The 16,814-nt window shown below is 37.6% G+C and overlaps 1 pseudogene; it reads left to right on the plus strand.

Moving 5' to 3' along the window:
• Window positions 1–368: 368 nt before the first annotated feature.
• LOC142171421 (chalcone isomerase-like protein 1) lies at window positions 369–16,426 on the plus strand (annotated as a pseudogene).
• Window positions 16,427–16,814: the final 388 nt, after the last annotated feature.

Consider the following 16,814-nt stretch of genomic DNA (forward strand, 5'->3'; position numbering starts at 1 on the left):
TTTAATTGATTTTTTTGTCTGTTTTTGCACATATTAAAGAATTCATCTTTTAACATTAATTAATAATGAAATTGACCATATTAACCTTAATATGTTCATTGGAACTATAACAAATACTTCTAGGTTCTTTACTCTAAGAATAATTTTGAAAAAAGAAGTTAATTCCTTCTTGATATCTGAAAAAATCAAATATTATGGATCGTAAAAATACCAAAAAATCAATTAAAGTGGATCGAATGGTGTATTTCACAACAACCCCCTCATGCAATTTCACACTATAAATAAACCCCTTTTGCCTCTAAAACTTCAAACCACAGCAAGAACCAATATATCATACTATCCTCTTTGCCTTTAATTTAACCATCAACTTAAAAATGCCAAGCACAATGGAAGATGTCACTGCAAAGACTGAGGCAGTTGAAATTGACCCTAAAACTGGTCTTGCTTTGAATAAATCAGCTGTAAATGATGAAAAACAGATTACTGAAGGTGAACCAAAGAGTGCTAACACTGAAACAGAAAAGGAGGATTCTGGTTGTGACAAAACTGAAGAGGAAAAGAAGGAGAAATGTGACCAAGCTTAACCAATAAAAGAGGAGGAAATTCCAGTTGAGACTGAACCAAAAACTGGAGTTACTTTTCCTGTCAAACTACAAGATGGGAAGTTATTGAAAGCTGTAGGTTTAAGGAAGAAGAGCATGCTTGGCATTGGCCTCAAAATCTATGGCTTTGGTAATTAATTATCTTCTAATTAAATCTATATCTTTCATAATGTTAGCAACATAACTTCACTTTTCGTTCCGTCTCTGTGTTAGTTTTATTCTCTATAGTCCAGAATACTTTTTGATCATATTAAAATAAAGTAACTGAACTTATCAACTATAAGAGTAAAGCCACATTTTTTTTTTTTTTTGGTCACATTATTATAATAGTTGAACTTTACCTAGTATAATAATAAAATCACTAACCTTCATCCACTATGTATATAATGGCAAAATATCATGACTTTACTGCTATAGTAGGTAAAGTTTTTACAACTTTATATTATAGTGGATAAACTAAGTTTAGTTACTTTAAGTATATAAAAGTATTTTGGTGAAATTTTTGATATTTATTATGACGAGATAAAAAGTAGTTTTGTGACTTTACTTACTGTAACTAAGATTCAGTGACCATACACGAATATTGACCCTTTATTTTAGCAGCATTGCTGGCTTTCTTGTTCAAGATTATTAATCCTTACCAGCTTTAAACAAATTCCGATAGGGATTAGAAACAAATACTGCTGTATTCATCCAAATTAACCATTTCTTCTTCTTTGAATCTCCAGGAATATATGCAGACAATGAGAAAATGAAGGAACTAATTATGCAGTCAAAGATTGGGAATAAAGCACCATCAAAACCAACAAAGGAAATGTATCAAATGGTAATTGACAGTGATTTTGGGATGATGGTGCGTTTGGTAATAGTGTTTTCTGGGCTATCAATGAGTATGGTAAGAAAGAATTTTGATGAAGGCCTTGGTCCAGCCATAAAGAAACTCACTGGTGCCAAGAATGAAGAACTAACCAAAAAGTACTAGTACTACTTAATTATAACAATTTTAAATACTTAGCTAGATAATTAATTGTAATCAACCATATATTAATTTCAAAACTCTAATATTGTGTTGTTATATTAGGATCATGCGTGAAGCATCTGATGACATAAAGCTCACTTCTGGATCAGTCATTGAAATTTCTAGGCTTCTTGGATATGTTCTTCCGACAAAAGGTAAAACTGGTATGACAAAAGTATTTTTTTACGAAAATATTTTCCGTTATTTGGTTAGTGGTGCAAAACATATACATCAAAGATCAATATGAGTAGCAAATTGGAGAGCATTTTAATTTAAAAAAAGTACTACAATGTTATGTATAAGCTCCCGTTTGGCCATAGATTTTGGCTTCATATAAAAAAAATTAAAAATATTTTTTGTTTATTAAATATGATAGTCTTGGGGAAAAAATCTTCAAAATTTTCAAATTCCCCAAAACTGGGTTAGGACAGTTTTTGGGTGAAATTTTTCCTTCCCTTCCACTCACAAAAGTTCAACTTTTCTTCAAATAAAATGAACGTCCAAACACAATTTTAACTTATAAAAATTATTTTTCAATACAACTTCAAAAATATTTTTTTCAACTTTCAATCAAATCTATGTATGAACGCAAGCTAAGTGTTAGCTAGAGCAAATAATAAGAAGTTAAAAGTGAAAATAGTTATAAGGAAAAGGACTTTCACAAATAAGTGAAGGAAATCATTTTCCCCCTCTTAATACTGTTTGGTAACTAAATAAATGCAGTGATGGGTGAAATAGTGAGCAAGGTGGAAAGTGAACTATGTTTAACCAAAGAATTAGATTCTCAGTCAAAGCCTATTTTTAGAAGTATTCGGGTTACTGATAATCAAGAAATTCAATATTCTCTCAGAAATAAGAAAGGAAATTAGAATAAGAAATAACAAAGTAATCAATAGAAAGCATAAGTAAGTAATTATATTCCAATAATAATCAGAACGTGTCTGTACAAATGACATTTCTTTCCCTTATATAGAGGTCTTCAAGTACAACGTCTTTTCCCTTTTAAGACAGAGTTATTATGAGCATTAATGACATTAATGAAACGTTCTAATTGGTAATTGTAACTGTTCGTGAAGATTCTGTAACGTTTGTAATCATCCACGCTCATTAATTGAAGATTCATGAATATGCCCTTTTTACTGTCTTGGTTCATTCCACCGGTGCCTCTTCATATAACTTAAAGAGACTCGAGCAACCATTTCTTTTCACCTCGTGGGTGATTTGTTCGTATCTGCTGCGACTCGTGTCTCTTTTAGTGCTCCTCTTCAGCTGTCGCTTTTCTAGTGATCCACGTGCCTTGTCATGTCAACCACATAATTAAATCCACGTGTAACATTTATTTTTACCAATACAAATAGTCCCCCCACTTATCAATTATTCAGCAATTGAATATTTGGGAAGTGGATCACATTTATGGCGGGAATGTTTTGCCGTCGTTTCTCACGTACCATTATATCTTCCTCTGAACCAATGCGTCGTATGTCACTTCCATTTACTGTATGTGACACGCGGCAGTCATCGATTGGTTCTGCAACTCTTCCTCGGATTTTAGGTCTTTTTGCGACTGCATCAGTCACGAAGTGACTGTTTTCATAATGACGTTTCCATCACTACCCTCTTTACATGATGGTTGCTTCTGCATATAAATACATCCTTTGCCTTTACTTTTACGAAAAACTTTCTTCAGTGTTCTTTATTCACAACTTACTATTGTTCTTCATTACGTACTACTTCCCCATACAACTATGTCTTCTTCAAATCCTTATCCTCGAAAAGTCATCATAGTAGATGAACTTCCCCTTCTTCCGCTCCTATCAGGAGTAGGAGAGGTGGTAGGTTACATAGTTTAGGGTCAGTGTTTGTACGTGGTTCTCCTTCTCAACCCAGTACTACTCCTCCATCATCTTCTAGAACTAGGGCTTCTTCTTCACATAGATCTTCCGCTATAGGTAGGGATTCTAGTGAACCACTTCGTGAACCTACTGTCGACGAGATTATTCCCGCTGAACTTTTCTTTGTCACTGATAGAGAATTAATTAAAAATCAGGTCACTTCCATGACTTCTCACGATTGTGCTGATATTTACCCTTCCCAGATTACTGAGGGTTTAGTTTCCATTGTGCGGAGAGATTGCTATTGGAAATCTGACTTTCCGATTCTGGTCCCCCATGAAAATCAAAGGATCACTTCCTTTAAAGCTGGTTTTTCTTTTGTGTATACATATCCTTTCACATTAGGTTTTAGGCCACCTATTGATCCAGTTATCATTGAGTTTTGTCGTTTCTTCGATGTGTGTTTAGGACAGATTGGTCCTATTGTATGGAGGGCTATGGCATGCCCTAGATACTTGTCAAATTTGGCTTCTTTACCCTTCACCTTTTACCATATGATTCATCTTTACTCTCCCAAATTATTTCGTCATGGGATTTTTACTCTCGTGGCGAGGAGTAAGAGAGTTTTGGTTAGCCCTGAAGACGACAAAGATCGTGGCTGGTATGCCTGATTTGTTGTTGCTCCTACAAGTGGGTTAGTAGGTGAAGAGAACATGCCCTTCCCTAAGAAGTAGAACTTTGCACGTAAGTTTTTCTTTCAATCTTTTACTTCTTTTTTTTTGGTGAAGAACTTGTAATCTCGTAACTGTTTTACTTTTCTTTTTCAGCAACCATGGGAACTGTTGAGGAGATTTTTGACCTCCGTGGTTGGGTAGAGAAATTGTTAACCATTGCTCCTATGGAAGAAAGGTCCTGGAAATACCTTTCAAACAGATTTTGATGGAAAGTTAAAACTCACGGTAACTTTCTCTTTCACTTTCTTCCTTACTTTCATGTTTATTTTGGAACTTATTAACCCCTTTCTTTGTTAGGATTTCCTATTCGAGGTGTGAGTGCTGCTTCAATCACTGCTTTGAGGCTCTCTCTATCAAAGGCTCAAGAGATAATCTTGAGTTCTTTATCAAAAAGAAAAGCTGATAGGCCACAGAACTCTGAGGATGAAGAAGAACGGGACGAAGGCTTGTTGGTTCGTAAGCCACGGGCTGGGAGACGGGTCATTTCTGATGACGAAGCTATTCCCCATCCTAGTTCTATTCTCATGTCCGAGCCTGAAAATGCTACCTTAGTGAGTTCTGATGAAGAGACGTCTGCTGCACGGCTGCACCCCATGACTCTACTGAACAACTCTTTTCTCGTGGGTTTGATAAAGAAAAATTTGGCTTTATATCTGAGGAAACGCCTCTTGCCACTTTTTATGCCTCTACTCCGATTGAACCTCAGTTACCCGTTCTTGCTGTTGCTGCCATTGTTTCGCCCGTGGCTATTTTAACTTCCTCGATTGCCCCTACTGTTACAACTTCCCATGTTGAAGTTGGTTCCTCCAGTAACAGTAGGGCAATGAAACAAGTTACCATCGAGATTCCTGAAGATGGTAATCTTTTGAAGAAATCTGGCCAAGCTGATGTATGGCTAAAACCACTGATTGGCCCAGTTGAGAAGTCAAAACTGGAAAGTCACGGCTTTCTAACATGGATGAATGATATTGTGCATTCATTTTTAAAGGTATAAACCTTGTCTTTTTTATTTTACGTGATTTTTACTGGTATCACATTCCTCTTTTCATTTGTAGATCAATCTCATCGGAACGGAGATGATGAAAAGGATCGTCCACACAGAGCAGTTGATGAATGATTATCACACTGAGGCGGACAACTGGAAAGAATAGTTCGAGGGGCTTCAACTTGAGATGGAGGTTTTAGAGGAAGAAAAGTGCACCTTAGAGAAGCAAGTAAAGGTTATGGAAGCGGAACTACCGGTTGAGAAAGCCTCATCCAATCAGGCGGGTAAAGACAAGAATCTTCTCGAGTCTTCATTTGCTGAGCAGGTTTCCAAGGCTTCTGAAGAAATTAGGAGCTTAAAGGATTTGTTAAACCAAAAAGAAGCTTACTCTGGGGAGCTTGTTCAAATACTCACGCAAACTCAAGAAGATCTTCGTGTATCCTCAGACAAGGTTCAGTTTTTAGAGAGATCTCTTGTCCCCCTACAGGCTTCTTATGATGTTGCCTTGAATGAGAAGGATGAATTAAGAACTGAGGTTGAGCATTGGGAAAAAGATTATGAGGCCCTTGAAGATAAAGCCGTTGTTGATGTTAGCTGGGCTTTTTTGAACACTCGCCTCGAAACGTTAATCGAAGTAAGTCGGGAAGGCTTTGACTTAGATGCTGAGATTGCAAAGACTAAAGAGACAATTGAAAAGACCCAGCAGAGTCAAAACTTTTCTTCACCTGTGGTTGGCATTCCCGAGGGTGATGAAATCGCTCCTGGTGAGGCTGTTGTTCAACCTTCTCCTGCTCAAGTTGCTCTCCCTTCTGGTGATGATGCCACTCTTCATCCTACTGGTTTAGATTCTACCCCACAGTGAAAGTTAAAAAGATTGAAATGTTTCTTTGTTTTTTTTATTGGTGGAACATTTGGAGATTTACCCCTGCTCCCATTTGGGGGTAATATTTTGAAAAATCTTACCCCTAGTCCGTTTTGGGATTTTTTGTATAAGATAATTAGGTTGGAACTAAGTTCATACTTAGTTTTAACCAAGTTATTATAATATCATCTTCTAAGTTTTTGTTCAACTTCTATGATATTTTATTCCGAGTTTCTGTACTACTCTTTTGTTATGCATTAAAAATGCTTCAGTACTTTGTGACTTTTTGAAACAAGCACGATTTATAAAAGAGGGCCCTTTTATAATCAACACTTAATGAAGAAGATGTATCAACTTCATAATGGTGTAAACATACGAAAGAAGAAATAGGAACACACATGTTTCTTTGAATAACTTTGAGGAAGTTTTGTATCTTTCGAACTTTCAAATTATATAATACTTTACATGTATTCAAGTATCATCTATAACTCTTTCGTAACTATTTTCTTTACAACAAATTTTACAAAATTCAAGGGTATATCTTGCAACCCATGATTAAATATTGCCATTCGTAAGATTTTGAAATTTACATCCACGAGTATATTCTTCATAGGTTTTTGAATCAGGCTTGCATTTTTGGCTCTTGACTTTGCTCTAATATTTATTGAGTAGACTTTAGCTTGACTTGAAATTAATTGTTTCAGCCTTCTTTGCCTTCCTTATACATATATCATATGTATATTATATAGTCCCCAAGTGTTTGAGCTTTGAAGTATGAAATCTCGAGCACTTGATTATTCCTTCTATGTGGTCCATTTCCTGAAAAGAAAAAACATACGGGACTCGGAGGTATATATAATTTAGATAATGACTGCTTAACCCTTTATATTTCCATCAGAAAGGTTGCAACCCTAGACCGAGAATAATGTTGCTTCCGCGTATCTTTCGGGTCTAATATCATCATTTGGTGTGGGCTAGCTTTTTGCCTATCATCTAAAATTGTTAGTATAATTTTAACTGTACAAAACAAAAATCGTAATTAAACGATACCTGACCGTGGGTATTTCTTTTGCTCAGAAATAGTATTTCTTTAAATGAACAGCATTCCAACTCGAGAGTAAAACCTTGCCATCCATGGTTTCTAACTCATAAGTACCTTTTCCAGCGATACCTCGAACTTTATAGGGTCCTTCCCAATTTGGATTTAACTTTCCTGCTCCGGTTGTTTTCATTGATTGGAAAACCTTTTTAAGAATGAAGTCCCCAATTTTGAAGTACCTGAGGTGAGCCTTTCTATTGTAGTATCGTTCTATGATTTGCTTTTGTGCTGCCATCCGTATTAAAGCTGCTTCTCTTCTTTGTTCGAGTAAGTCCAAGTTTGTTCCTAATTCCTCATCGTTTGATTATTCCGTTGCCAATGTGAATCTCGTGCTTGGTTCTACTATTTCAACTGGGATTAAAGCTTCTGAACCGTACACAAGCGAAAATGGAGTTTCTCTCGTGGCTGTTTTTGTTGTGGTTCTATAAGCCCATAACACTCCTGGTAATTCTTCAGGCCAATTCCCTTTTGATTTTTCTAGTCTCTTCTTCAAATTATTGACGATAATCTTATTTGTTGACTCAGCTTGTCCATTTGCCATAGGGTGGTAAGGTGAAGAGGTTATTCGTTTGATTTGCCAACTTTGAAAGAACTTCGTGATTTTCGAGCCTATAAATTGTGGGCCATTATCACATATGATTTCTTTTGGAACTCCAAACCGGCATATAATGTTTCGCCAAATGAAGTCTTTCACCTCCTTTTCTCGTACCTGTTTGAAAGCTCCTGCCTCTACCCATTTTGAAAAGTAATCTGCTAACACTAATAAGAACTGTACCTTTCCTTTAGCTTGTGATAAATACCCTACTATATCCATTCCCCATTTCATAAATGGCCATGGGAAAATAACTGTATGTAATAAATCTGCAGGTCGATGCATATTGTTGGCATATCGTTGACACTTATCACATTTGGTTACAAAAGTTTTCGCATCTTCTTCCATTTTAGGCCAGTAGTATCCTGCCCTGATTAGTGTTTTAACTAAAGATCTTCCACCTGCGTGATTTTCACAATGTCCTTCATGTACTTCCCTCATCACGTACTCCGTTTGATTGGGTCCAAGGCACCTTGCTAAAGGACCGCCAAATATTTTTTGATATAAATTATCTCGAATTAGGCAGTAACAATCAACTTTTTGTCGAAGCACTTGAGATACTTTCTTGCCTTCAGGTACGATCCCGTACTGTAAAAAATTAACAATCTCATTTCTCCAATCCCAGGTTAAATTATCAAAGCTTACCTCATGTTTATCATGGTCAAGTGCTGAATGAAATAAATGTATTATAATAGCATTTTCTTCATTCGTTACTTCTGCATCTGAAGCAAGGTTAGCTAACGCGTCTGCTTCTGCGTTTTCTTTCCTGGTTATCAGTTCTCGTGCATTTTCCAAGTATTGTTGCATTCGTGCCTCTCTAGCAGTGTAAGTCCCCTGCATCTGATTGACTATCAGTTGAGAGTCACTTTTAATCATGATTTGCTTTATGGAGAGTTCTCGTGCTAGTTCCAAACCTGCAATTACAGCTTCATACTCTGCTTCATTGTTAGTAATAGGGTAATATTTAATTGCTTGTCTTATACTTTCACCTGAGAGTGGGATTAAGACAATACCTAAACTGGCTCCTTTGACATTTGAAGAGCCATCAGTAAATAAAGTCCACGTACCTGGATTAGCTCCAGTAAAAATTTGTAATTCCTTTTCTACTTCAAGAATTATTTTTGTATTAAAATCTACAATGAAATCTGCTAAAACTTGAGACTTTATTGTTGTTCTTAGTTGATAAATAATGTCATATTCACTTAGTTCTATTGCCCGCTTGGCTAGTCTGCCTGTCAATTCTTGTTCATGTAAAATATTCCTTAATGGATATGCAGTTACTATGGAGATAGGATGGCATTGAAAATATGTTCTCAATTTCCTAGCTGTCATGACTAATGCTAAGGCTAGTTTCTCTAGATGAGGATATCTAGTTTCAACATCTAATAAAGATTTACTAATATAATAAATAGGAGATTGTTTACCTTTGTCCTCCCTTACTAAAAATGCACTTACAGCTACTTCTGCAACTGCAAGATATACAAATAGTCTTTCTCCATCCCTTGGTTTAGACAGTAGGGGAGGATTTGTTAAGTATGCCTTCAAATCTTTGAGGGCTTGTCGGCATTTCTCAGTCTATTCAAACTGATTTTGCTTCTTCAATACTAAAAAGAATTTAACGTTTTTCTCTGAAGATCTTGAAATGAATCTTCCCAAAGCTGCAATCCTACTTGTCAATCTTTGTACCCCTTTTTTGCTTGTGAGTATATTAGGTATTTCTTCAATAGCTTTAATTTGTGCAGGATTTACTTCAATTCCTCTATTAGATACGAGAAAGCCTAGAAACTTACCTGAAGCTACGCCAAAAGCGCACTTTTCTGGGTTCAGTTTCATATTATATCTGCGGAGGATCTCGAAGGTAGTTGAAAGATGTTGAAAATAATCTTCCGCTTATGTAGATTTAACCAACATATCATCAATGTACACTTCCATCGTCTTCCCCAGGTGTTCTTGGAACATCTTGGTCACCAACCTCTTATACGTGGCTCCAGCATTTTTCAAGCCAAAAGGCATGACTTTGTAACAATAAGTCCCCCTGTTTGTAATAAATGAAGTTTTTTCTTTGTCTAAGGGGTCCATTTTTATTTTATTATAACCAGAATACGCATCTAGAAAGCTTAATAATTCGTGGCCTGCGGTAGCATCAATCAATTGATCTATATGCGGTAAAGGGAATGAATCCTTTGGGTATGCTTTATTTAAGTCAGTGTAATCCACACAAACTCTCCATTTACCGTTCTTTTTCGGAATTACCACAGTATTAGCTAACCAATTAGGATATTTTACCTCGCGTATTGAATCGATCTTTAAGTGTTTCTGTACCTCTTCATCGATCACTTGATTTTTGAATGATCCTTGCTTCCTCTTCTTTTGTTTGACAGATATGAATGATGGATCTTCATTTAATTTATGAGTGATCACCTCCGGAGGTATACCTGTCATATCTGAATGGGACCATGCAAAACAATCCGCATTAGCTTTTAAATATTTAATTAACTTATCTCTCATATATGGGTTTAACCTTGCTCTGATATGAATTCTTCGATCTGGCCACTGTTCGAATAGTGGAACAACTTCAAGCTCCTCAATCGTTGTTTTAATATTTTTGTTCTCCTCTGGCTCTTGAATTACATCTGGTCTGGAGTCCACGACTGTTTGTTTTGATACAATTTCTGTTGAAATTTGATTTACCACATCTTTCTCACTTGTACCCGCATTTTTTGACTTGCACTCGTATCTTTTTGACTTGCATTCGTATCTTTTTTACTTGACTGTATCACTGAATTGATGCTTCTTGAAGTTTGTTGATCTCCTCGGATCTGTTGAATTTCCCGTTTTGAAGGTAATTTGATAACCTGATGTAATGTGGATGGCACAACATCCATATCATGAATCCACGGCCTTCCAAGAATCACATTATAGGCCATATCCGTGTCTATCACTTAAAATTTTATTTCTTTGATGACCCCTTTTGCGTATGTGCTTAGTTCAATCTCGCCCTTTATAATAATGGTGAGTTATCAAACCCATATAAGGAGCGTGGTTTTGGAACTACACGATCGCCCATCAGCATTTCGTTTACCACTCGTAAAAGAATGATATTCATAGAGCTACCTGGGTCAATCAAAACTTGTTTTACATTAGTATCATGTATAAGTAAAGATATTACCAGTGCATCGTTGTGAGGAATCATTAATCCATCGACATCTGCATCATCAAAGGTTATGTTGCCGTCTTCCAAAGTTTGGCGAGTTTACTTCCCGTGAGTTATTGTGAACTTTGTTGTTTTTCTCGCGGCTATATAGGTTACGCCGTTGACTTCTTCTCCGCCGTTTATCACATTTACTGTTCTCTTTGGAGACGGAGGTTTTGGGGGCTCTTGCCTATTTTTCATGTAAGCTTGTTTGCCTTTCTCGCTGAACAATTCCGTCAGATAGCCCTGCTTCAATAAATGTTCCACCTCACCTTGTAATAATCTACAGTCTGATGTTCTATGGCCGTGATCATTATGGAACTCACACCAAAACTCTGGGTTTCTCCTATTTGGATTTGATCTAATCTCTTTAGGCCATCGTACCTTATCCCCCATGCTTCTTAAAACCGCGACCAACTCGGAGGTACTCACGTTAAAATTGTACTCCCCAATCCTTGCGTTTGTATTAGCATCTCTGTTACGTTCACCTCGATCTTTTCTGAATCTCGACGATGACAAACCTGAATCTCTATTTGCGAGCCTCTGATCAGCCTGCGCGTTTTTGAATTTGGAACGAGCTTCTCACCCCGAAGGTCCCATATAAGGCTCGTACCTATTCTTATCGGACCTCTTCTCAGATTCTGACCGCCTCGAACCTGTTTTTTCTTCAACCCTTGACTGAGCTACGATATTTTCTTCGATCCGTAACTTGGTACTGTACCAATTATAAACATCATTCCATGTCATGGCAGGGAATTCTTGTAGGCTCTCTTTAAGCCTCCTCGTAGCTTCTGAACTTTTCTCGTTTAAATTACTTGCAAATGCCATGGCTGACCAATTATCAGGTACTCTTGGTAGCAATATTCTTTCACGTTGGAATCTGTCTATGAATTCTCGAAGCAATTCTGTATCTCCTTGCTTTACTTTGAATATATCCTCCATTCTCTTTTCAACTTTTTATGCACCTGAGTGTGCTTTTATAAATAGATCTGCAAGCTCAGCAAAAGAGTCAATAGAATTTTTATGTAAAAGAGAATACTATGTTAACACTCCTTTAGTAAGTGTTTCCCCAAACTTTTTGACCAGCACAGATTCAATCTCCTGCTTGGTTAAATCATTGCCTTTTACTCCCATGGTGAATGCAGTAACGTGGTCACGTGGATCGGTCGTTCCATCATATTTCAGGATGTCAGGTATTTTGAACTTTTGGGGAATTAGTAATGGAGCTGCGCTTGGTTTCCATGGTTGTTGTGAATATTTGTCGAAATCAACTCCTTTGATCACAGGTGGTACGCCGGGTATTTGCTCAATACAGTCATTTTCTTCTTTTTCCTGTTTTTGCAAGGTTAATATTAAAGTTTGTAAATCAGAATTATTAGGCGTACCTGGTCTCCCATCACGTGACTCGTTGGGAGTTCCTCTACTTCCAAAATTAGCCAAACCTGATCGTCGAATTTCCACAGTCACAATATTATTTGGTGGAGGTATGGGTGGCACAACTGGTAGTCCCCTCACGAAAGCATGAAGAGCATCATTCACGTACTCAGTAATTAACTGCTTCACAGCATCCTGCTCGACAGTTTGTTCATTTCCATGTTATTCATTGTTATGAGTAGTGGATCTTTCTGGTGATGCTTCTTTTGAATTGCGTGGGGTTCCTTGAGGTGACGAAACTGGAGTTCCTTCCACCTGCTGGTTGTTATCATTGACATTCGACATGATTCAGTTGTGTAACGACCCGGTCGGTCGTTTCAAGAGTTGTAGCCCCGTTTTCCCCATTTCTGCTTATTTATGTGTTTTTCAGTTGTATTGAGTTGTATCGAGTTGGTAGGTTTGGGTTCGGAGTAGTTTTGGAATGAAATGAACACTTAGTCTCTTAGTTAGAAAGCTAAGTTAGAAAAGTCAACCGGAAGTTGACTTATGAGTAAACGAATTCGGATGTGGATTTTTATGATTCAGTTAGCTTCGTTGGATGATTTTAGACTTAAGAGTGTGTCCGGAATGTAATTTGGAGGCCCGTGATAGAATTAGGCTTGAATTGGCGAAAGTTAGAAATTTGGCGATTTTGGCCGGCAGTGGAAAATTAGGTATCGGGGTCGGAATGAAATTTCGGAAGTGGGAGTAGGTTCGTAGTGTGATTTGTGATGTGTGTGCAAAATTTGAGGTCATTCGGACGTGGTTTGATATGTTTCGACGTCGTTGGTGAATTTTGGAAGTTTAGAAGTTCTTAGGCTTGAATTCGAGGTTGATTTGGTGTTTTGGTGTAGTTTTGGGTGTTCCGGAGGTTCGACTAAGTTCGAGTAGTGATATATGACTTGTTGGAATTATTGGTTGAGGTCCCGAGGGGCTCGGGATGAATTCGGAGGGCTAACGGAAAGTTTGGAGTTTGGAAAATGCACGTGATGCTGCTGTTCTGGTGTGGCTGCACCTGCGAAGTGGGGACCGCATGTGCGATGGTCGCAGAAGCTGAGGACCAACCGCAGATGCGGAAATGGGCGCAGGAGCGGCAGGCTGGACCACATCTGCGGAATCGCAGGTGCGAGGGTTCGAGCGCAGATGCGGAATTGGTCAGCTGGGCAGTTGGCGCAGGTGCGGAAGGAGTGTCGCACCTGCGAGCCCGTAGGTGCGAAGGAGGTTGCGCAGGCGCGAAGCTTGGCGTTTAAGTGACGTCCGAAGGTGCGCACCTGGGACCGCAAGTGCGGCTGCGCAGGTGCGAAGAAGAGGGTCGCAGGTGCGGAACCCCTGGGGCAGAACCTATAAGAGTAACCCTTAGCGAATATTTGCCCTTTTTCCACCATTGTTGAACGGTTTTGAGCTTTGGGGCAGTGTTTTTCAAGGAAGAATCATGAGACATCAGTGAGGTAAGTCTCTTGGGTTTATTTACACGCGTTTATGATATTTTTTCACTGATTAGCCATGAAATTAGTAGGGGTTTAGGGTGAAATTGAGGGAGTTAGGGTTTGAGTTTTGGAGAGTTTTAAGTGAGGATTTGAGGGACCAAACGGAGTTCGATTTTGATGAATTTTATATGGTTAGACTCGGGAGAGCACGAGAATTATTATTCTGCCATTTTTGACTGGTTTCGAGATGTGGACACGGGGCCCAAGTTTTGGCCGATTTCGGATTTTTGGCCTATTTATGTAGTTTTTATTGTGGAATTCAATTCTTTAGCCTATGTTGATAGTAGTATTCTGATTTTGGTTAGATTCGGAGCTTTTGGAGATCGAGTCTAGAGACGAGGGCATCCCGAAGTAGGATTTTATGCTGTTAAGGTAAGTAACAGTTTTAACTCTGGCTTTGAGGGTATAAACCCGGAGATTTGACATCACGTGATTGTTTGGAAGTGATACCCACGCTAGGTGACGGGCGTGTGGGTGTGCACCGCTAGGGATTGAGACTTGGTCTGTCCAGTGAGACTGTGAGGCCTAATGGCTATTATATGTGGTTATGTGTTTATTTGTTGTTGAACTTGTTTGCCTTCATGTTAGAGATCATGCTTAGGCTTTATTCATGCTCATATTATTTGCACTCAGTCATAGATATTATTGTACATGTTTACCTCAGTCCTTATTATTTTGCTGATATACTGTGATACTTGACGTGGACTGTATTTTCCTTAATTGTTGACGATAGTGAGGTTAGAGAGGTACATGACTGAGTGAGGCCGATGGCCTGTTGTGAGGTATTTGACTGAGGGCACGTGAGTTATCCGTGCAGCACGTGAGTTATTCGTGCTTATAACGCTTGGGCTGTAGGAGCCCCTCATGAGTCTGTACACACCTCCAGTGAGCGCAGGTACCTATTGAGTGTTGAGTGCTGAGTGCGAGTGCCGAGAGCCGAGTGATGGAGTGACATTGCTACGAGGATTCATTACTTTTGTTGTTGCTACATTTTTACCCGTTAATTTCTTTGTAGCATTTATGGAGTTGATGAAATTTACCTGATTATTCCTGTTTATTTTAAATTGTGATAAAGAAATAATTGAATTGTTCTACTTAGCTCGTCACTACTACTCAGTTCCTTAGTTATTTCTGTTACTACTGAGTCAGTTGTACTCATATTATACTCTGCACTTTATGTGCAGATCCAGGTGAGTTAGAGCGCGGCGATCATTGAGTTCAGGCCGGCTATCGTTGGAGACTGTAAGGTAGTTGCTAGCGTCCGCAGGACCTTGTTACTCCTTTTATCATTTCTTCTTTTGGACTCTATTGAGAGTTAGACAGTTTTACTTCTTAGTTCATAGATTTAGACGCTCATGACTTAGTGACACCCCGATGTTTGGGACTCGTTTCAGTATTTTCAATAATTATATTTAGAGTTGATTTAGTTTATGAAAAATTCAAATGTTGGAAATATTTTATTAAATTCTTATAATCGATTTAGTAGTAATATTTTGGGAAATAGGCTTGCCTTGTAACACGATAGGCTCCATCACGACCATAGTTAGATTTTGGGTCGTGACAAGTTGAGAGAGAATGATTTGAAAAGTAAGAGAAGATTATCAGATTCCCGGTAACGGAACTAATTTGTTTAACCAAAGAATTAGATTCTCAGTCAAAGCCTATTTTTAGAAGTACTAGGTTTACTGATAATCAATAAATTCAATATTCTCTCAGAAATAAGAAAGTAAATTAGAATAAGAAATGACAAAGTAATCAATAGAAAGTACAAGTAATTATATTCCAACAATAATCAGAACGTATCTGTACAAATGACATTTCTTTCCCTTATATAGAGGTCTTCAAGTACAATGTCTTTTTCTTTTTAAGACCGAGTCATTATGAGCATTAATGACATTAATGAAACGTTATAATTGGTAATCGTAATTGTTCGTGAAGATTCTGTAACATTTGTAATCATCCACGATCTTTAATTGAAGATCCATGAATCTGCCCTTTTTACTGTCTTGGTTCATTCCATCGGTGCCTCTTCATATAACTTAAAGAGACTCGAGCAACCATTTCTTTTCACCTCGTGGGTGATTTGTTCGTATCTGCTGCGACTCGTGTCTCTTTTAGTGCTCCTCTCCAGCTGTCTCTTTTCTAGTGATCCACGTGCCTTGACATGTCAACCATATAATTAACTCCACGTGTAATATTTATTTTTACCAATACAAACTACTGTGCAGGGCCTACATTTACATGTATTTAGGTGAGGATCCCTTTGACAAGGAAGCCAAGGACAAGTTTGGGACATCCATGCTCTCAATGTTCTAATTAAGTTGAGAAATTTCAGCAATTTCTACAATGTTAGGGAATACGTTTGTTTTTTGTGCTGTGCATCTATGGTGTTCTGTTCCTGAAGAAAAGAACGCGAGAAGATGGGTCCTCTCATCTGTGCTCACTTTTGTTCGATATCTAGTTTAGTCTAGGTCAGATATAAAGATCTTGAAATGTTAACTTTGAGCACTTAATAATTTCAATGAAAGATTAATAGGGTTGCTTTTGAGTTAAGTGTATAATTTCACAAGTTCTAATACCCAAGGTTGACTCCTCAGGGTCCCTCTCTCAAATCATTTATGGACAAATACATTTATAAAAAAATCGGAAAAAAAGAAAAAATATCTATGGATTAGTCCTTAGTTTATTGACATATACTTACTGCAGATCATTTTAGATTATAGTTTAAATTATTCCATTTTAAAGTTTGCGTTAATTTGAACGGGAAAATAGTACGAGTTGGTCAGTTATCGCATTGGAAATTGAAAAATAGCCAGCATTTGTAAAATTATTGAAAAATAGTCAATTTTTTTGTAAATCAAATTCTAATTTTGAGACTAGCTAGCGTGCTTAAACATAAGTAGTGAATAGGCCGATTCCGTAAACTTTTGAACCAAATTCATATTTTTAGTCCGATTAAAGAGTAATACATACATTGTTCTGATGATAACGAACAAA

This window comes from Nicotiana tabacum, chromosome 17, assembly GCF_000715075.1.
Source record: "Nicotiana tabacum cultivar K326 chromosome 17, ASM71507v2, whole genome shotgun sequence".
Lineage (NCBI taxonomy): Eukaryota > Viridiplantae > Streptophyta > Magnoliopsida > Solanales > Solanaceae > Nicotiana > Nicotiana tabacum.